At 45.2% G+C, this 21,147-nt stretch overlaps 1 protein-coding gene across 3 annotated transcripts in view; it reads right to left on the bottom strand.

Moving 5' to 3' along the window:
- Nucleotides 1-21,147, bottom strand: part of AK5 (adenylate kinase 5) — a 179,300-nt gene that overhangs the window by 35,323 nt on the left and 122,830 nt on the right. The gene's annotated exons all lie outside the window — the stretch shown is intronic.

Consider the following 21,147-nt stretch of genomic DNA (forward strand, 5'->3'; position numbering starts at 1 on the left):
CTTTTGCCTGGGGATAATTATATCCAGAATGCCCCCTTCATACGGTTGTTTTGAAGCTCCATTAGAAAAAAATATATATAGATATGTATAGATATGCATATTTAATTAGAAATTGTGATAATTGACAATTTTATTGCTATCTTGTCTTTTCACATCACCTTCATGTCTGAATATATTTCTTTCTCTCCCTTCCTCAGCAATTTCTTCCAGTAACAAAAAATTAAAAAAAGAGAGAGGAAGGAAAACCCTGACTCCAATAAAACCAAAATAACACCTCAATTGAGACTGACTGTGGAAGCAGCATTCCACACCCATAGGCTCCCACCTGGATAAAGAAGGGAGGGGCAAGTATCTCTTGGTCTCTTCTCCAGGCACAAGTTTTGCAGTTCTAATCGTACATTTAGTACCATTTAGTTTGGTACTTTTGTTCTTTGCCTTTACAGAGTGGGCTTGGGAGTCCCTGGGACTCTGTTGACTCCATCCTCCCAGGCTTCTCTGAATTCTTTGTGCTCATTGTCGATTAGAAAAAAAGCAATATTTCTTTGTATTCTTTGTATTTGGTTAGCCATTCCGCAGTCTATAGATAATTCCTTTGTTTCTGAGTCTTTCTCTCACAGAAAGTGCTGCCATAAATATTTTGGTGTATGTGAGAACTTTCTTTTTCTCAATGGCTTCTTTGGGGCATAAGCCCCATGTCTCTGGATGGAAGGGTGTGGAGGTTTTAGCTACATTAAAATGGTTTCCCATTTGACAACTCCAGCAACAATGCATTACTGAATCTCTCAATGACGGGTCCCATTTTTAGTCATTTTTATCAATCTGCAACTTCAGGTTGTTTTGATTTGCATTTCTATTTATTATTAGTGATTTGGACCATTATTTTATGTGGTTGTAAATACTTTGCAATTCTTCTTTTGAGAAATGTTTGTTCACATCCTTTGACCACTTCTCTACTGGGGAATGGCTATTACTCTTCAGTATATTTATTGTTTATCTGTTTTGGATTCCAAATCCTTCTCAGAGAAATTTGATGATTTTAGCACTTCTTTTCTTATCTTAACTGCATTAATGTTGTCTGTACCGAAACTTTTCAGTTTCAGGTAACCAGAATTATTTATTTATTTTTTTGCTGAGGCAATTGGGGTTAAATGATTTCCCAGAGTCACACAGCTAAGCAGTGTTAAGTGTCATGCCAAATTTGAACTCAGGTCAATTCACTGTCACTTAGCTGCCCCTCCATTTTATCTTTTTCCTTAAGAATATATCTCCTACTCATAGCTATAAGAATAATTTGATCATCCTCAATTTTTAAAAAATATAATGTATTGTGAAGTATGGTGTGAGGTGTTGGTCTAGCCTATTTTCTGCCAGAGTTTGTTTGTTCATTACTTCCTCCCTCCCTTCCTTCCTTCCTTCCTTCTTCCTTCCCTCCTTCCCTCCCTCCCTCCCTTCCTTGCTTCCTTCCTTCTTTCTGTCTGTTTTTATTTCTTCAGCAGCTTTTATGAAAGAGAGAGCTTTTCCCTCGGTAATTTATGGTATCAAATACCAGATTATTGAGTTTCATTATTTCTGATTTGCCCTTGTTTAGTATGTTCCATTGATCTATCTCTCTATACTTTAATTAATACTAGATGACTTTGATGATTACTGCTTCAAAATATAGTTTCAAGTGTAGATGTGTTATTTCCCTTTAGCTCTACTTCCTTAATATTCTAGATCTTTTGCTTTTTTTCCAAATTACTTTTATTATTTTCTCAAGTTCTATAAAGTATCCCTGGATAATCTGATTGGTATAGCATTAAAGTGTAAATTAATTTTGTCAATATTGTCATTTTTATTACCTTGTCAAAGTCCAATCCCACACACTGAATATTCTTCCATTTCCATATAAAGAGTTGAGTCTTTATAATTTGTGTGTGTATGTGTGTGTCTATGTGTGTGTATTTGAGACAGAGAAATACAGAAAGAGAAAGAGGGACACACACACACACACACACACACACAGACAGAAACACACCCACAAAGAAACAGAGATAGAAAGCATGGACATAATTTAGTAAATCACTGAATAGAGACATAGCAGTTATGTGTCTATATATATATAGGGAGAGAGAGAGAGAAAGAGAGAGAGAGAGAGAGAAAGAGAGAGAGAGAGAGAGAATGTTACTATATACTTTTGTATCTATCTACCTCTGTATATATGTATCTATTTCTACCTACCATGTGTGTACATACACACATACACACACACACACACACACACACATATATATAATATGAGCATGTATCTCCCTACTTATCTATGTATCTCTCTACTTCTGTATGTGTCTATTTCTATCTACTCAGCTATGTGTATATGTATGTAGCATCCATGTTTCTAACTACTTATGAATCTATTTGCCAATGTATGTATTTATTTATCTCTACCTTCTTAGTATGTATCTAATTACCTACCCATGTATTTATGTATCCTTCCATCTATATTTCCCTACTTCTGGATGTGTACATGTATCTCTTTCCCTATCTATGTATCTATTTACTGCTGTATATACGTATGTATTTACCTCTGCGTGTATTTTAGATCTACCTACCTATGGATGAATGCATGCATCTATTTACCTCCCTATGTATCTATTTCCTTATCTATGTAGCTAACTACCTCTCCATGTATATACCTATGTTGCCATCTATATCTACCCCCTATGTATATACCTATGTTGCTGGCGTACCTCCCTATGTATTTATTTACCTCCCTATGTATCTATTTCCTTATCTATGTAGCTAACTACCTCTCCATGTATATACCTATGTTGCCATCCATATCTACCCCGATATGTATATATGTATATATGTATGTATGCAGGCGTACCTCCCTAAGTATCTATTTACTGCCCTAAAACGGGGACTATTTTCAGGTGGTCGGTTTTGGAAGTTAGACATAACTAGATTTCATCATGGTATATTCATAGGGCCATAGATTGAGAGCTTGAGGTCATGTGGTCCAGAGGTTTCAAACTGTTGAACCCTGAATAATAAGCCATAGCCACCCCCACCTTCCTTGCCATTAGGACTGGGAAAATCGAGTTAAAAAAGAGCCCAGGAAAACGCTGAAGCTTCAACCCTCCTTTACATAAAACTCCAGGTGCATTATCTCGATCCTTGCTAGGATGATCCCCCTTCCTTTTCAGTACTGTCCCTCGCCTTGCCATTTCTTACTCTCTACTCCTATCCTGCCAGGTTTAAGTTGTGATCCTTTCCTGGAATTATGGCTTGTCCATCCTCCCAGTGTCCTTGCCCTGCTCCTCCTTATCTGCCTCTGTTTCCCCTAACGCTGCAATATGTTAGGATAAAATTGTATACTCAGGTTTTGTATTCTGTTTGCAAACCCTAGTTAGCTAAAACCTTGTATAAGCTCTCGTCTCTGTTTATCTGCACCGAGTGCTTTGGATGATAGTCCCATTTGGTCAGCTAGCTTAAACTCTCCACATTAAAACAAAACCAATCTCTACTTGCCTCAGTTTCTCTGGTATTACAAAACATGTTCCCACTCCCACCCCAGAGGCTTACAACACTTCTGGGTACATCTTGAGCCAGATTTATATATAAATGGGAAACACCTAACAGAATAACAATAATTATTGTAACAGAATTAACAATAGGACACGGATGATGTTCCTTTGTAGCTTTCCAAGTCAATACATGACCCACAGGGACCATCATGGACAGTTAGGTGGCTGCTGTTTCTATTTGAATTCAACCCCACTGCTTTAATACGGCCCTGTTATTTTTCAGTGAAGGAGACTAAAACTGGAGGTCAAGTAATTTGACCTGGGTGACACAGATAATTAAATGCCTGAGATGGGGTTTGAACCCAGGTCCTTTGCTATTGGCTGAGCCAGAGTCTTGCTGTCAGAGTGACAAAAAGCCCAGTTGTAACTAATGCCACAAATTGCTTTACACACCTTTTGTGGTATTTAGACAAGAGTTGAGATTCCTATTATTCAGGGAGACAAAAATATCGGCGAGAAGACTCGGAGATGTTGCAGGCTTTGTGAGCTCGGAAAGTTAGTTCCTTATTCCAGGAAAGTATGAGCTGCACTCTTGTTTTTCCATTGGATTTTTTTAGAGCTTAATTGGATAGTTCCCATGGCAACCAAAGATCAGCAGAATATTCTGTCTTCAGTGAAGTGCAGACCAACATTTTTCATCTGCCTGAAGTTAAAATATTCTTTCTCCTCCGTAACAAAACCTCGTGTTGGCTTTTTTCTTAGACGAGGCTTTCTTACCATGTCTAGGAACCCGAGAGAGCAGCTTTCCTCCTTTTTAAATGAGAACATTCTGTTCTAGAGACAGAGGGTCTGGGATGGTTATCGGGAAAGACATCAGTGACAAGCAATGAGCACCCCAGCCAATGGCACTGAAGGATGGGCAGGGGTAGGAGGGCAGGGAGTGTGGACCAGCTCCCTTCCGGGAGGATCTTACAACAGAATGGCCTACGCTTTTGGTCAGACTATTATTAAAGCCAGAGTCCTGGCAATCAGCCTCTGACTCAAAGAGTTGCAAGGAAGCTCCACACCCATCTCCTTGCCTTTAGGACTGTCTCTGGGCATAGCTCCATAGAAACCTGCCCAAAAGAAGATGGAGCTTTGGCCTCCTGTTTGGAAGAATTTCTGGGGAAGACGCCTGCTTTCTGACTCTAGTGATCATGGAGGATCAATGGCCTCCCAAGTCCTATTCTGGGCCCTCCAGATTCCTTATCTACATCTTTGGGGTGGAGAGGGAGAGAAGGTTCATCAGCAGAGCCTAAGGACTGTGCCTCAGTTAGCTTTAAAAAACCTTAATTGAATGTTCATTGGGAACAATAAAATCTTTTATTTGGGTCCAATTAATCCGGAAGTCAAGCAGAGGCTAAGATTTCTCTTTGTACTACAGGAGACAATCGGTTTTCCGTAAATGAGAAACTATGAAGCTGCAGGGGGAATGACTAACCTACTGGTACATCCATCACACACAGATTCTAGTCTTTCCCATTTCCGTTTTCTTTTGCCAAGAGAGCAACTTATTTCATTCAGCTGGTTTCTTGTCATGCTAATTTGGAAACAACCCCAGGGAAGCAGAAGTGGTTTACATAGAATTAAGATGCTAATTACAAATTATTCTCGGTCTGGAGGGCAAATGCCGAATAAAATGTTTAGGGTTCACTGAAGTGTCTCAATGAATTGGAAAATGATGTGGAGTAGAAGGGAAGAATCCTTAAACTGTGGCTGTCATAAATGAATGTGGGGGTCACAAAATTATGAATCCTTAGCAGTAAATATTGGATCTGTAGGTCTATTTTATGAATCTATATATTGGGAGTCATGGAAAAATTCTCAGGAGAAAAGGGGTTGCTCAATTGGAAAAAGGTGAAGAAGACCTGAGTTCCAATTCTGATTCTGACCCAGCCCAACTATAAGAGCACAGACTGATCACTGCTTTCTTGAGCTTTAGCAGTCCTATCTGTAAAATGGGGACAGTAATGTTAGTTCTCTTACATGGTTGTTAGTGAGTAAAATGGTGGATGAGGTTCCAAGCTCTATATAAATGTGAACTACTATTAAGATTTATTGAAACATAATTGGGCTGATTTCCTCCCTCTCGTTAGCTGGTCCAAATGAATATGATTTTTTTTATCATATTAAAAAACAATTCTTAGACATATCTCATAAGGGAAGTCTTGGTCTCTGTGTTTTCTGAAAGATGACTTTTATGTTTTTTTTTTAATTTAGAATAGCTAAATATTTACTAGCTGCATGACCTTGAGCAAGTCAGTTAACCTCTGTCTCCCTTAGTTTCTTCAATTATAAAAAAAAAATGGGGCTGACAACATCTCTGGATTGCTGTGAAGATCAAATGAGCTTTTTGCATAGTGGCTGGTACATAGTACCATTAATAATAAATGCTTGTCCCTTTTTTCTTCTCCTTTGGAGTGGATATCAAGCCAGCTGCTCTGTTCTCTCTGACGTTTCCAATGTGATTTTAGCTTTCGGATGCCTTTGAAACTCACTTGTGACATGTAGGAAAAGCAGACACTAAGAAATGATTTGCTGAAGATTTTCCTCATTGGTTGCCTCTCAGTGGAGGACGCTTCCTGCCCACATTTTAGCATGAGTGTCTTTTCCAGGGTCCTTTGAAAACTTCTTAGGTGATTTCCAATTAAACTCCCATGTTGGTATGAGAGGCCAGTCACGACTGGAGTGTGGTAGAGTGGACTGAATCTTAGTCAAAACATGGGAGTTGAACCTTGCCTCAGACACCAGCTGCATGACCATAGACAGGTCATGGAATTTCTTGGGGTCTCAGTTTTATTCTCTGTGCAGCGGGGATGAAAATTGTACTTGTAATGCTGGAGAAACTGAGGCAAGACAGAGATTAGAGGTTTTAAATATTTTAATGGGGTGAAATTGGACTGGCGAAGCCATATTAACCAGCCAGTTTGGATGGGACTCTTGTCTCAAAGCATCCAGCAACGAGTGAGTAATTCCAGAGACTTTTATAAGGCTCCAGTGATCAGGGAAACAAAGGCAAGGGGGGGAGGGGCAGAGCATTGGTGAGTGCAAACTCCAGGAAGGACCATAATTTTTTAAAATTCTGACAGGTTGGGGGTGAAGAAGGAAGGATCATACATTCTGATAAATTGGGATCAAGAAGCTAGGAGATAGGAAGTCTGGGCCCAGGGGATGCCCAAGCATTGAGATAAGCCATGTGGAGTTTTATGATTCTTGGGAATGCCAGAGTGGCCAGAGCTCCACAGCCCTAATTATCTCAGTCCTAATGGCCAGGAAGCGGGGTTGCCACCAGGGAAACTGAGGTAGAACATAATGCCCTGAATAAAATTATTATGGCCACTCTTCCCCCTCTCCTTGCCATTAGGACTGAGAAAGTTAAAACCTCAAAGTTCTGGCCACTTTACATTTCATTGTATCATAAAAATCCAGGTGCATTATTGATTCTTGCTGGGATAATTCCCCCTCTGTTTGAGTATTGCCCCTCGCCTCTCCCTCTCCTGCCCTTGACCTTTGTATCTTGACCCTTATCCTGCCAGGATTAAGTTATAATCCTTTCCTGGAACTATGGCTTTTTCACTCACCCAATGTCTTCACCTCTCTTATCTGCCTTAATCTGCCACATATCTTGTGTAGCTAAAAAAATCTGTAAAAGGTCCCTGCTGCAAGCGTTCAGGGTTGAGTGATTTTTGAACATGAGTCTCATTCAACCAGCTAGTCTAAACTCTCCACAATTAAAACATTAAAAACCAGTCTCTGTCTTGCCTCAGTTTCTCCGGCATTACAAAACCACTTCTATCTAGTTCTTGCTTCCCGAGGTTGTTGGGAAGTTCAAATGAGAACCTCTATGCAAGAATGCTTTGCAAACTTTGAAGTGCTGCAATTGTCAACTCATAATACTAAAAATAGCAATGGTCATAATGATAGCAGTTTTAATGATTAATAACAATAAAGTACATTTATATAATGTTTTAAAGTTTGCAAAATGCTTTACAAACATTGCCTCATTTGATCCTCACAATAGCCCTAGGTGGTAGGTGTTAAGATGCCCATTTTACAGATGAAGAAACTGAGGCAGGCCGAGGCTAAAGTGAATTGCCAGGGTCATACATCTAGGAACAAGTTTGGGTTCTCTGGTCTTCCTGATTCCAAACCCAGTCCTCTATCCATTGAGCCACTGTGTTTTCCTGTTATTATTATAATTAATAACAATAACCTTTATTACTTAAATCCTTTCCTTTTTTAAGAGGAAGTAATATTGACGACAAAATAAATCCCACCTGTGTGTGAGTAGGATATCTGATGATGGGGGCAGCGAGAATACAATGGAATAATCCATGCACAGGGTTCTCTTTGCTTTTGTCATTTTCCTTGCTGGTGATATTTACTGCTATCTTTAAACATTTTCCATCTTGTTTTTCCTTTACAAAGAATGAAGCTAGCAGTGAGTTTGGTTCAGTGGGTTTCTTGACATGGCCATCTGGAAAATTTCCTTTTATCTCCCATCTATTTGTTTTCTGCCTCTGTGCTGACCCCATTCACCGGACATACTTCCCTCGTTTGACAACGATCTTTGGTTTTGTCCCTGTCTGCTTTATTGGGGAAATGAATATTTCAGGGTCCTTTTCTAGAATGTTACAGCTCTGTCTTGGTGACCTTATCAGCAGGCAGAAGATGGAGGCTGCTCTGATGGCCATGGAACGGTGCCAGTATCTGCTAGAACACTTGGATCCTTTCCCTGACTATGTCAATATTTCCTTTGGGCTTGAATGTGTGCACGACAAACCACAGATAGATCAAGGCCTAGATTCTGGAAATGAGATCAATCGAGTGTCAGTGACTCAGAATCTTCATCCCCACCTCCCAAGAACAACTTCCTAACCACAAAGAGCTAATTCAGAGGAACGGCCATGATAATAAGGACATGGCCTTTGAGCCTTGGGTTCTCCTCCCCTCCACCTTCTCCAGAAGGCTGAATGACTGTGGTCCTGTCTCTCCCTCCCTTACATGGCCAAACCCTTAAAAAATTGTGAACTCATGATGCCATTACTTCCTCCTCAAGGAAGTTCTTCCTAACCTCCTCTAATCTGGTCTTTAACATTGAGCCCTTCTTTCAACACTCGCTGCCAGTGACCTTGTCACCAAAACCAAAGATCTTTTCTTTTATCCAGTCAGCAAGCATGTTCTCAACGTGCCAGGCACTGTACTAGCCACTGAGAGTGAGAGACAAAAATGGAGATCCCCGCTCTCCAGGAATTTTCGTCCCTTTCACCCCTCCATTGAGTATGCTCTCTTCCTTTGACTTTGACGATGCACAGGACTCTAGGTAGGAGGGAACAAATCTGGAGGAAATTAGTTCAAAGCCAGAGGTAGAGCAACATCATGGTGGGTGGTGGGCTAGGGAAGGAGTAAAAAGGGCCAATGACTGGCAGGATGTGAAGGAAGGTTGGGCTTCCAGCCAAGAGGCCAGATTAAGCCAGATTAATTCAGGGAGGTGGATGGTCAGTAACTCCCTCTCTGGCCAATTTGTCTCTGTAATCCCTGAAGCTCCGGAAGGGAAAAGGGTCCTCTCTTCTCTGGGAATTGTGCGGCCACAAGGTCTCCATCCTTTCTCGGTTCCATCAATTCTGACCCAAATGGAATCAGAGGATGTGGCCATCCCAGCAGCCACCTACAATTGCAATGTCATCTTTGACTTCATTCTCCCTTACTTCCCATACCCAGTCACTTTCTAAATATTTTAATTCGATCTCTTATCTTTTGTTAATCTTTTCTTTTGTATCAACTTTAGTAAAAGAAAACATTTCAATTGATAAGCATTGATAGTCTCTCCTTTCCACTTCCTTCTCTTACTGAGAGAAAATATCTTAATTCTTGTAAAATGAAAACATTTCAATTAATAAACATCGGGTGTCTCTTTCCCACCCCCTCCCCTTACTGAAGAAAAAGGAAAACCCACGTGACAAGGACGTGTGGTTCAGTAAACAAATTCCCTCCCTGGCCATGTCCACAAACAGGTGACTCATGCCATTCATCGGCGAGTGCCCTCTCTCTGCCAGGCCCTTCTTCAATATCAGCCCTGTGGAGGCATTGTCGCTCCTTCAGTGGATGGGAATTCTCAAGTCCTTCAAGGCTGTCTCTACAGCATCTTTCCCCACCTGCCTCCTCTCTCCACTCTCAGGGCCAGTGCCCTAATTTCCACCCTATTTGCCTTTCCCCTGGATGATTGCACTAGCCTCCTCACTCCCTCTGCCTTGAGACTCTTTTCACTCCCATCCATCCTCCTTCCAGCATCCACTTCTGAAAGTGAAGATGCTACTGTGCTTCTCCTCTAGTCTATCACCTCCATGGGCTCCCTATGGCTCCCAGACCATTCATGCCCTTTATCATCTGCTTTATAGGCTGGTCCTGCCCTACTTTCCCATCATCGCTTTCCTAGTTTTGCCTGAAGCTTATCTCAAGCATCATTCCTGAGGTCTTTCCTAATTCCCCTAGTGGCTAGCCCCCTCCCCTCCAAGCAACTTGTATTTCCTTCCCACATATGTACGTGCCGTCTTTGTCTCTTGGGACAGAACCCAACTTCCTTCATGGCAGAGAGAATTTCACTTGTTTCTTGGTAGCATACAGTAGGCACTTTGTAAAAATATGATTGATTGCCCATAGTGGGCAAGTACTTATTAACTGTTTCCTGGACAGATGAAGTTCATGGAAGGAAAATTTGGATCCTAGATTTTCTTGTTCTCTTGCTCATTATCATGGAATTATTGCTGTGGTTCCCTGATGATTCTCCCAAATCCGGGTGGGGAATCGTTTGCTCTTTCGGGGGCAGCCTTAGAGTTTTCTCACATTGCTGGCCAGGGACAACATGCATTGGTGACAGGAGGCTAAACTGAAAGCAATTGCATGAGGAATACCTAAGTTAGGCCATTTCTCCTCTTGGGGGCCCCCAGAGTAAAGTGAATGAGATGAGCTAGCTGATCCATCAGTCCTTCTCCAGCTCTCAGATCTAGGATTCTGCTTTAGAGGCTGGACTCACGGGACTCTGCCTCTTCCGGCCCCTGTGCACAAGTGAATTTGCCTCACCTTCGAAAGGAGAAGGGGGGATGAGCTCCCTTGGAAGCTCTGCCAGTTCTCCCTGAGTGAATCATGGTCCTGCACAGAATGGCCTAATTCTGCCCGTATCTGAGGCTGGTAGCTTTGTCCAGCCCTCCCTCACTTCAATCCGATTCACTTACAAGTCAAGATATTGCCTCCTGAAGTCAGGATCCTTTTTGAGAATGGAGGACAAACAATGGCAACAGACTCTTGGGGATCAGAACACCCCTGGGGCTCAGAGATTCACCGGGAGCGCCAGCCTGGTCCTGCTGTCCACTGGCAGGTCCCTGAATTGGAGCCTCCCCTCGGGCTGACCCCGTCTCACTCCAGTCCTGCTTCTAAGAATAAGCCGGACGTTCAGAGGCCTCTAATTCCCTCACTGTCCAGAGACTGCCAGACCACCTCTACTGCTCTCAATTCACTCCCATGAAGCACTGGGACCTATTATGCAAACGAAGCACCCAAATGTCCACTACAGACAAGGACCAAGAGCAGTTGTCCCCCTCCCTCCAAGTACATTCAAATTACTCCAGGTCGTTTAGGTTGAGAAGAACTGAGTTCCTGATTCTCTGTGGGGATTGGCCTCTGTTCACTGAGTCAATAGTGCAAAGGGCTCCAGAGGATCTTCCTGGCTGACCGGTAGCCTGGAAGCGTTCGAGATACGGTTCCTAACTAAGATGAATAATTCCCTGACAAATGGCGTCAACCTACCCATGTGTGAAATGGAATCAATAACTTTCCACCGTCAACAGTTCCGAGCGGCAATTCGGTCAATTTAACTTGGCTTTGCCCGCTCATCTTTTTGGTGAAAATAACTCAGGACACCTTCATGGAAACTCGAAGTCAATAGAAACGGGGAGAGGCTCAGATCTGAGGGACAGGCGTGACTGCCTGCGCGGCTTCCCAGGCTGGCGCTGCGGATGGCACTGAGCTGGAGTGGCCGTGAAACACTCTCCTCATTTTAGGGGGCAAGGAAAATGGGAGGTCCTGAAAGCTGGGGTTCTCTGTCCCTGTGTGGCCATTCCCAGGGGGCTGGAGGGGATGGGACACCCCTCACCCATATCTCACTGCCTCTCTATGGTCGCTTTCCTCTAACTTCACTGACACAGATGATCATGCTCATAAAGTGTGAAGAAAGTCAGGATGGGGTGGTAGGTAGAGCACTGCCTTGGAGTCCCCAAAGCCCTTAACCTCCCTGAGGCCCGGTTCTCTCATCTATGAGACCTTGTGGTCCCTGAAGATCTCTGAAGTGACTCCTGAGGGCTCATGATCCTGTGGGACCTGCATTCAAGTCCTGCCTCTTATAGTACTAGCTCTACTACCCTAGAATTATCTGCTTAGCCACCAATTAACTGCCCCTGGAAATCTTTTCTGGTTCCCAGTCACCACAAAGCTTCTATCTCTACAGTGGAAGGAGTTTGCAGGCCGGGAGTTCCTTTCATTGATGGAATAACTTGCCACCATCTCCCCCCTCTGCGAATGAATGGGAAATGGCAGCAGCTTCTTGCAGCATCTGGGGGCCCGTAGGCTCTATGTTTGTGATCGCCCCATCGGCTTCAGTTCAGCGAACCCCAGGGGTCACTGCTCTGGGCCAGATCTCGATCTTGGCCCCGGGGACACAGTGGCCCTCTAGAGGCCTTTGGACAGCCTAGCTGAGGGGGTTACACCCGCTGGCCAGTGAGGACAAAGTGCTTTAGGAAGACCTGAGGAGGGGAGAACATGGCAGCCTGAGGGAATGTGGAGGGAATGTGGAGGGAGTGCGAAGGATCTGATCTCTTGTCTTTCAATTCAGCTGAGCTCAATGACTACTTGTAAATGCCCACTCCTGGGGAGCCACTATTCCAGGTGGAGGGGACCCTCCAGAGGGGGCTTTTCCAGCCAGAAACCTGTAGAAGCTGAATCTGGATCAAATACTTGACTTGGTCAGCGTAGGACCACCAACATCTGCTTTTATCCCAGCTTCAGGGTCAAAATTTGAGCCACTCAAAGGGCAATGGTGGAGGGTGACGGGCAGAATCAGGCCAGCCAACACTTGGGGGTAGAAAAGAGCCTGGTGGGACAGAGGGCGGGAGGAGAACAGCCCAGGAGGGAGGGGCAGCAGACCCCTCCCAGAGCCTTCCTTGGTGGAGGGCTCAGAACTTGGCTTTGAAACAAGGAGCCCCCACTCCTGAGGACCCTTTAAAGCTCTCTTTAGTCTGTTCTTGTTCAGTCATCTTGCAATCACGTCCAAGTCATTGTGCCCCCGTTGGGCTTTTTTTTGGCAGAGAGATGTGAGGCTTTGCCATTTCCTTCTCCAGCTTATTTTCCAGGTGAGGAACTGAGGCAAGTAGGGGGAAGTGCCTTGCCCAGGGTCACCCAGCCAGCAAGCATCTGAGGCCAAATTTGAACTCAGGGCTCACATTGCATCCACTTCTCCATCTAACTCCCTTATTCCTCCATGTTTGTAGCCCTTCCCTTTGCCCCAATCCCTGCCTCCCACCCTAGGGTGTTGGGCTCCAGGTCCACCCTGCTGCTTCCCAGCCCCCTCCATCACATGCTACGTTTCCTCCAGGCTGGCCACCATTAGCTGTGGGAGCTTCAATACTACCTCTCCTAGAAGGATCCCTTTGCCATTTCTGAGACTTCCAGACCAAGCCAGACTTGGTGGGGTCATCTTCCCCGAGGAGAAGGTGAGCTTCCTGAGGGCAGGGACTGACTACCTTTGACTTGTAAGTTCTTAATAAATGGAAGCGTAAAGTGGCAAAGTGGGAGTGGAAATGCTTAACCGATGCTTTTTTCCATCCTTTGTTAAGGATTTGAGGTTCTACAAACAGTGGTTCCCTGCCCCCCCCCATGATTAAAAATGACAGTGGGGGGCTATTCAGGAAGGTTTTTGCAGTTATCATGTGCGATTCCGGGCACTGTCTGAATTACAATGTTGATATTGAAGCCAAGACTGAGGAACAAAGATGCTTCTATAACGGCCTCCACTTGGACTCGTGGAAACTGGGCCCCTGAATGGCTGCTTGCTTGTCTTTCTCTCCCCTGGCCCCTTCTTAGAATCCATCGCAGAATCAGGAAGGAGCCTTGGGATCCTCAAGGGGGGCACATTCTGGGACAAGGATCCTGGCAGAGAGCAGTGGCCAGAACCTGGGCCCAAAGACCCGAGTCTGAGCTCTGCCATTCACTAACTAGGGAACTCTGAGGTGGGAGGCACAAACAATAGATATTTTTTTATTAATTGAAAAGAAAAGAGACTGATAAAAAGAGACTTAGAAGGTCCCTCAAGACTAACGTAATTTTGCTTTTGTCTTTGTATCCTGTGCCTAACACACAGTTGGTACTTAATAATTCCACATGGACTGACCAACTATATGGACACAGTGAGACTGGGGGGGGGGGGCATGAACAGGATAGCATTCATTGCTAGAAAGTTTTTCACAATGCTTAGTGCTATTGACTATAAGTGCTTATGACTACATAAACAACATGGAGGGGTGGGCTGTCTCTGAGGGCCCTCCCCCCATTTCTCTACTCATTGCCCCTCTCCATCTTCCTTTTCACACTCCAGTGGCTCCAAAGTGGTCTGGTTCATTTTACAGAGGAGGTAAACCAAGGCTCCCGGGGAGGAAGCGGCATCACTCTGGGGCAATAAGCCAAGTTTACCAAAGGGTTGATGGTCTTACATAATTTTAGGGTAACTCCTCCTTCCATCTCCCTTTCTGGCTCCTTGTGATCACTTTGCTGTCAAACAGGACCATCCCAGGAGACTTCACTTTCAGTGTCACAGCTGGCTACTTTGCCTCCCGGCTCCAGCGAACATCTGCCCAGTGGCCACGTTCTGTTCCCCATTCCCACCTGATCCCGGGAGAGCCTCCGTGTTTGCCCTGAAGAGGGGAGCAGAAGGTGGTCGCCGAGGAGAGTTGGCTGTGACGGGCAGGGGGGCAGAGGAGTCGGAGGACAGAATCCAGCTCCACTACTTTGCACCCGGGTGCCCGGCTCTGACCTCAGTTTCCTCATCTGCAAAATGTCCATGATAACCTTGAGCCATAGCTCCTGTGCCCCAGGGACACTGTGAGCAAAGTGCTCTGATCTGATTATGGTTCAATCCTCCCCTTCTTTGGGGGTGCTTGGGGTCATTTCTTATTGAAACTGAGCATCTTGGGACAGAAAGGGAGCAAATTGTTCCATTCGAATGTGAGCTGAAGACCTTCTGGATTCTTGCGAGGACGTGCCCTAGAAAAACACATTAGAGATGCTTGTCCCCAAAGTCTTGGTGCAGTTGGAAGCTTTGGTAACTTTTAGGCTCTGTGAGTGTGTGTGTGTGTGTGTGTATCAGTGTGCTTATGTGTATATTTGTGTATGTGTATGTGTGTATATGTATGTATGTGGTATATAAGTGTGTCTATGAGTGTGTGTGTGTGTGTGTTTCTAGCCTTTAGCACAGTGACTTAAGCATGGAAAGTGTTTTATAAATACTAGTGGACTGACTGTAGTGGGGGGCAAAGACCTGGGTTCAAATCTTGTCTCTGATGGATGCTAACCAGGGTGACCAGAGGCAGTCACTCATTTCTCAGCTCTCAGAGATGGTGAGGCAGCACAGCAGACAGAGCGCTGGACTTGGAGCCTGGGGTACCGAGTTCAAATTCTGCCTCAACGTGTTGGCTAAGTCCTCCTGGACAAGTCATTTCTCCTTCTCAGCTTTGGTTTCCTTGTCTGGAAGGGCTGAATAGGACAGCCTTTGAGGCTCCTTCTGCCTTTCGCCCTCCAGCCTATGACTGGCAAATTACCTCGTTGTATTAATGGAGGAAGGGATACAATTATGAGTTTGATCTCAAAATTTAATAACTTCCATCTGCAAATATTTCTTCTGTCTTCAATTTCCTTGGAATTCCTCCCTGACAGCAGAGAATCTCCATGAACTCTGAAGAGACATTTATGTGCCCCCAGTGCCATCACATGATATTAAACCTCTGTGCCCAAAGCAGCATTAAAGTGATAAAGCTCCGGGGCTAAACAATTAGCATTTATTCTGAAAGTAAAAGAATATTCCTGATACAGCTGCCAAGAATGGTGAAAGCACGCGCTTGTCCGTCTGGCTGCCTACCCGTCTAGCTCTCCATTTATTTATTTGTCCGCTGTCTCTATCGTCCATTTGTCTCTCTCCCCTGTCTCTCTGTCTGCCTCTGTCTGCTTTCCTGTCCGTCTGTCTCGGTTTCCAACATGGGAGCTGTATTTCTGCTTTGAGTCGGTCACTCCAATTCCCAAAGGCTTTTGAAGACAGAGACGAACCAGCTTCTGTCCAGTGGCTGAAAACGTTGGCTGATGATTTCAGCTTTAAATGCTCAATGGAAGCTCGCTTCTCCTCCTCCGCTCCATCTCCTCGCTCCCCGTTTCCTTGCTTTCACCTTTGCCGTTGGCAGGAAACTGGCTCCATCACGGATCCACGCTGTTCCATGTGGGGATGGGAGAGGAATGTGCTTCTCGCATCTGGTCCCGGCCATCTGGCCCATATGGGCTCCGAAGGGAGGTCGGCCGCCCCGGCAGAACAGCTCCAGCGCCCCCAGACTCTGCGGAAGCTCCCGAGTTCAAAAGCTACCACGTGACTTTTGAAGCTTCTGGCCTTTGAGGAAAGCTGGGGCTTTAAGAATCTGCTGGAAGAACTCAAATGTGCGTTTGTTGCTTGTGCCAAATTTGAAGATGTAAACAGGCATTTTCCCACCCCTTGGAGAAGCTTTAAAAATGATCATGATGAGGAACCTCAGGAGACCCTCTGAGCAACTTTTCTGTGACTTTTTTATGAGTGTGAGTGTGTGTGAGTGACTGTGAGTGTGTATGTGTGTGTGTGTGAGTGTGTGAAAATGTTTGTGCAAGGGACAGAGAAGCCAGGACACAGTGAGACTGGGGGGCATGGGTGGGGAGGGCTCACCGGGAGTGGAGCAGCTGATGGGGGGAAGCAGGTGCCACGTGGGAACTCTACTGGACCAGGTCTGGCTAACTGGGTGCTCAACTCCTTTGTTTCTCTGCTGGGAATACACGCTGTCTGGACCCTTCTATGCTCAGAGCAAATCACTGTTGCCTTCCCCTCCCCCTGAGGGCAGGGCCAGAGACAGTGAATTCACTGGTTTGGGGATTTCCTGATGAGGAAACTCTCTCCTTGGGTGCAGATTGGCTCTCCCTGTGACTCCATTCTTAGAGAATTGCTTGTTCCGGGTCCCACAGCAAGTGTGTGTCAGGAGCGGAACGTGAACACGGGTCTTACTGCCTAGGGCCTCTCCATGCCGCTCACTCTAATCTGAGAAGTCATCAGGGAGGCCGCCTGGGACAGTCACTTTTCTCTTTTCTTTCTCCCTGGCACCTTATTGGTGACTCCCCTGGCGCCCACAAAGGTGACAGGACAAGTCAGGTGTTGCCCAGCTAGTGGATGGAAGGGCAGGGATTAGGTCTCTGTTCCCAGAGAAGATGAGCATCAGGGAGCCTAGTGGGAACATTGTGGTGCACTCCTGGCAGGGGGGAGAGCAGACCCTCCTGCCCGCCCTCCTGCTCTCCTGTCAGAGGGAATGAAACATCTCATTCTCACACATGTCACAGCATCTTTGGCCACCTGGCCCTGGCTCCCTCTTCATCCTGGAACATACAGCCTTTGCCCCTTTGTCTCTGGCTCCCAGGGGCCTTCACTACCTTCAAAATTCTGGTTACACCATCCTCCTAGACATGCAACTTCTGCTGAGGGTCTCTCCCCACCCCTGGGTCCTAGAGCCCTCTCCTCAAAAAGACTTTCTTTGTGTATATTGACTAATTTAATAAAGTTATAGGGCAACTTTCATAATGCCCTAGATCCCGCTGGTAGCAGTTTAATGAAACGTGTGGAGCCCTTCTTGGAAAAATGCTTTTAAATGTATAAAATACATGGAATTACGAAGGAAACTAGTTATGCTGAAATGTTGTCAATTTTCACTGGATACCAGGTTAAGAATCCCTCCCGTAGGGCTTACCTCAAAGTTCAGGGACAAAAGGGGAAAATGAGATACCATCATTATGAGAGAGAAAGAAAAAAAAGAAGTTAATAGAGACAGTGAAAGAGAGAGAGAGATTGACAAAGAAAGAAAGAAACAGACACACAGAGAGAAAGAGAGGGGTAGAGAGAGAGAGAGAGAGAAAGAGAGAGAGAGAAAGATGGCAAAAAAAACTAGAAGCTGAAGGTCCATTAAGGAATGACTGATTCGGTGGCAGGGGGTGAAGGGGAGGGAGCTCATTATTGTGCTGTAACAAGTGATTTCCCAAGTAACCCCACTTTCCATCAGCAGCTCACAGAACCTCCCTCACAGACCCCAAAGAACCTCCCGCACCCAGTTGGCTACTCTCTGGCAGCTTCTCCTGGTTCTCCCCCTCCTTCTCTGACCTCTTCTTTCTCACTTCCTTTGCCGGATCCTCCTCCAGATCACCCTTTCCCCAGGGCTCTGTCCTGGCCCTTCTCTTCTCCCTCTAGATAACTTCCCTTGCTGACCTCATCCACTTCCATGGATTTCATGACCATCTCTACACCGATAATTCTTTTTTTAAATAATATGATCCAAGCTACATTGGAAAAACTTTTTGATAGAATGTAATCAAAATTGTCCATATTTCCCCATCTATGCTTAATCCTAAGCCTTGTTTGAATTACCCCTTCCCCCCTCCCAGTTGTGAAATACTACTATTTTCCAATTGTTTTCTTCTTAATGATAAAATATTTTACACTTGGGCCACGTATTCATTGGGCTTTATGATATTCTGTAGTGCAAAATGCCGGTTAAAAACTTTTCTACTGATTCTTATTGAAGAGAGGTTCGTTCTAGGATGATAATTCTTAAATCTATCTTTCCTGCCCCAGCTGATTTGCTGATCTCCAGTCTCACACTTCTGCCTGCCTTTCCAACATTTCAAACTGGACACCCAGTAGGTGTCTTAAACTCAACATGTCTGAAACAAAACCCCGCCTGCTCCTCCCTTCCCTTTTGCTGGAAGGGGAACCACACCCCAGTGTCCCAGGATTACCACCTAGAAGTCATTCTGGATTCCTCACTTCCAGATCCACCCCATCAAATTCACCTTTATAGCATCGATCAGCTACACCCCCTTCTGCCCTCAGATATTGCTACCTCCTCCCACCCCGCAGACCCACGTTCCCTCACTCCGGAACTACTGCATTAAGCTGTAGGGGACTTCAAGTCTTTCTCCTCCAGTCCATCCTCCATTCAGGTACCAAAGGATTTTTCTAAAGCATAGGTCCCATTATGCCATTCCCCTGCCTTCCCGTCTTCTCCAGGAGTAATAGAAAATGCTCTGCTTGGTGTTCAAAGCCCTTCATAGCCCAATCCGCTCCTGTCTTTCCCATCATCTTTTAACTTACTTCCTAATACACTTTAATCCAGGGACACACTGGCCTCCTGGATGTTCCATGGATAAGACGGTCCATGTTTCAGCTTTGGGCTCTCCCCAGATTTGGAACATTCTCCCTCCTCCTCTTCAACTATTGACCTTCCCGATCTCCTTTAAGTCTCAACTAAAATCACACATTCTACAGGAAACCTTCCCTACCATTCTGTATTTCAGTGCTTTTCTTCTGTGAATTATTTCCTATTTATCTGGTATATAGCTCATTTTGTATATATTTGTTTGCATATTGTCTCCCCCATTTAGATTGAAAGCTACATGGGGGCAGGGATTTCCCTTTCGCCTCTTTATGTGCCCTTAGCACACAGCCTGACACACAGTAGGAGCTTAATAAATGTTAGTTGAATTGAATTGAATTTCAAAGAGATGTGGAAAAACTGGGCTGAACCAACAGAGAGTGAAGTGAGCAGAGCCTGAAGAATAAGTTGTACAATATTACAATATTACAAAAACAAACAATTTGGAAGACTTTTGCAACCCAACAAAGAATGAAAACGAGCAAAGGTGGGAGAACAAAAGAAACCATAATGGCGCACAAACCACTTTGGAAGAACTGTGATCGATACAATGACCGCCCATGAGTCTGGAAGACCAGCGGGGAAGCAATGCTGTCCGATCCAGGGAGCCGATGGAGGAGCATGTGGGAAAGATGGAGATGCTGCTCTTGGCAGCTAATGAGGGGATATGTCTGGCTCGACTGCATATTCGCTACAAGGAATTTGTTCTTGTTTTCTCTCTTTTTTTTTTTTTTTTTCAGTGATGTGGGAGGTGGGAGGGAGAGAAAATAGATTTCTGCTAATTATAAAAAGCAAGGGAACTTAAGAGGTGGGGGTGCTACAGATGTGGAATATTGTATGTACTTTCAGATGAGGTCATCGTCTTGTTAATTTTGCCTCATTGGTTTGCTTTGTTCCAAGAGGAACAAAGATAGATAGAGAGCCGGCCCTGGGCCAGAGTCAGCAGTGAGTGGTGGCTGTCCCAAAGCTGAGGAGGACAGGCGTGGGACCACAGTTATCTAGGGACTTTTGCTTGCATGTGGATGGGGAGTGGCTGTTTGCCAAGAAAAAGGAGCCTAAATTTAAATCTGCTTAACTTAGTGAACCCATCACGCCAGGGATATGTCATCTCCTCTGCTAGAGGGGAAGTTCCTTGAGGAAGATGTACTGTCTGGGCTTGCTCCCTGGAGGGCCTCAGGATCACTCAGAGTCAGGGTCAATCAGAGTCTTTGGTCTTAAGGAGGAAAAGTGAAGGAGGCAGGCAAGCTGCCACATGGCTCGTCTAAGATGGAACCTGGACTCTGGAGTCTGGAGCCTGAAGTCTCCCCTCCTGAGCATGCTGTGGCAGAGAGACTCTGACCTTTCCCTCAGCCCTCCAATCCATTCCCTCACTGCAAAACATTGAACAGGCGCCAATCTTGAGAACCATCACATCACCATATCATCCAAGTATATGTTTACAGAACCATTATCTCACATTGAGTAGGTACTTAGCCCTAAGTACTCTGCTATTCTGGATTCAAGTACATCTTTTCAATTCCAGCCCTCTACAGATATGGAGAAGGTGAAAATGCTGCCCCCCCAACTTCCTCCCTTTCCCCCTCCTCCAGCCTCCCCAATTTTCCTTTGGTATCCTGGGGTCTCCATCTCACCTACTTTCCTCCTCCTTCCCTGCTCCAGTACATGATGGAATTCCCCTCCTTCCTTCATCAGCTGTCTCTCCTTCCTCTCCTTTTCCCCTTCCCCAGTCCCCCATTTTCCTGTGGTATCCTGGGATTTCCATCTCATACCTCTTCCTCCTCCCCCTTCATCCTCCTCTCCCTCCTTTCCTCCCCTCTCTCCCCCCCCCCACACTACCATCCCATGGTGGAGTCTGTCTGCCTCCCTCTCTTCTCAGCTGGTCCTCCAACTGCTTTCCCTAACCCAGTTTTCCTCTGGCACCTTGGTGTCTCCTCCTCCCCTGTGCCCCCTTCCTTTCTCTCTCCCCCAACAAAGAGATTGCGTTGTGCCAATAACCGGGTGCTCTTTATCTCAGCTCCGGACATTCCTAGTTAGGGGCAGTGCTCTAAGAAGCATCACCGATTTACCCCTCCAAA

The sequence above is a fragment of the Sarcophilus harrisii genome, chromosome 4 (genome assembly GCF_902635505.1).
Source record: "Sarcophilus harrisii chromosome 4, mSarHar1.11, whole genome shotgun sequence".
Taxonomy (NCBI): domain Eukaryota; kingdom Metazoa; phylum Chordata; class Mammalia; order Dasyuromorphia; family Dasyuridae; genus Sarcophilus; species Sarcophilus harrisii.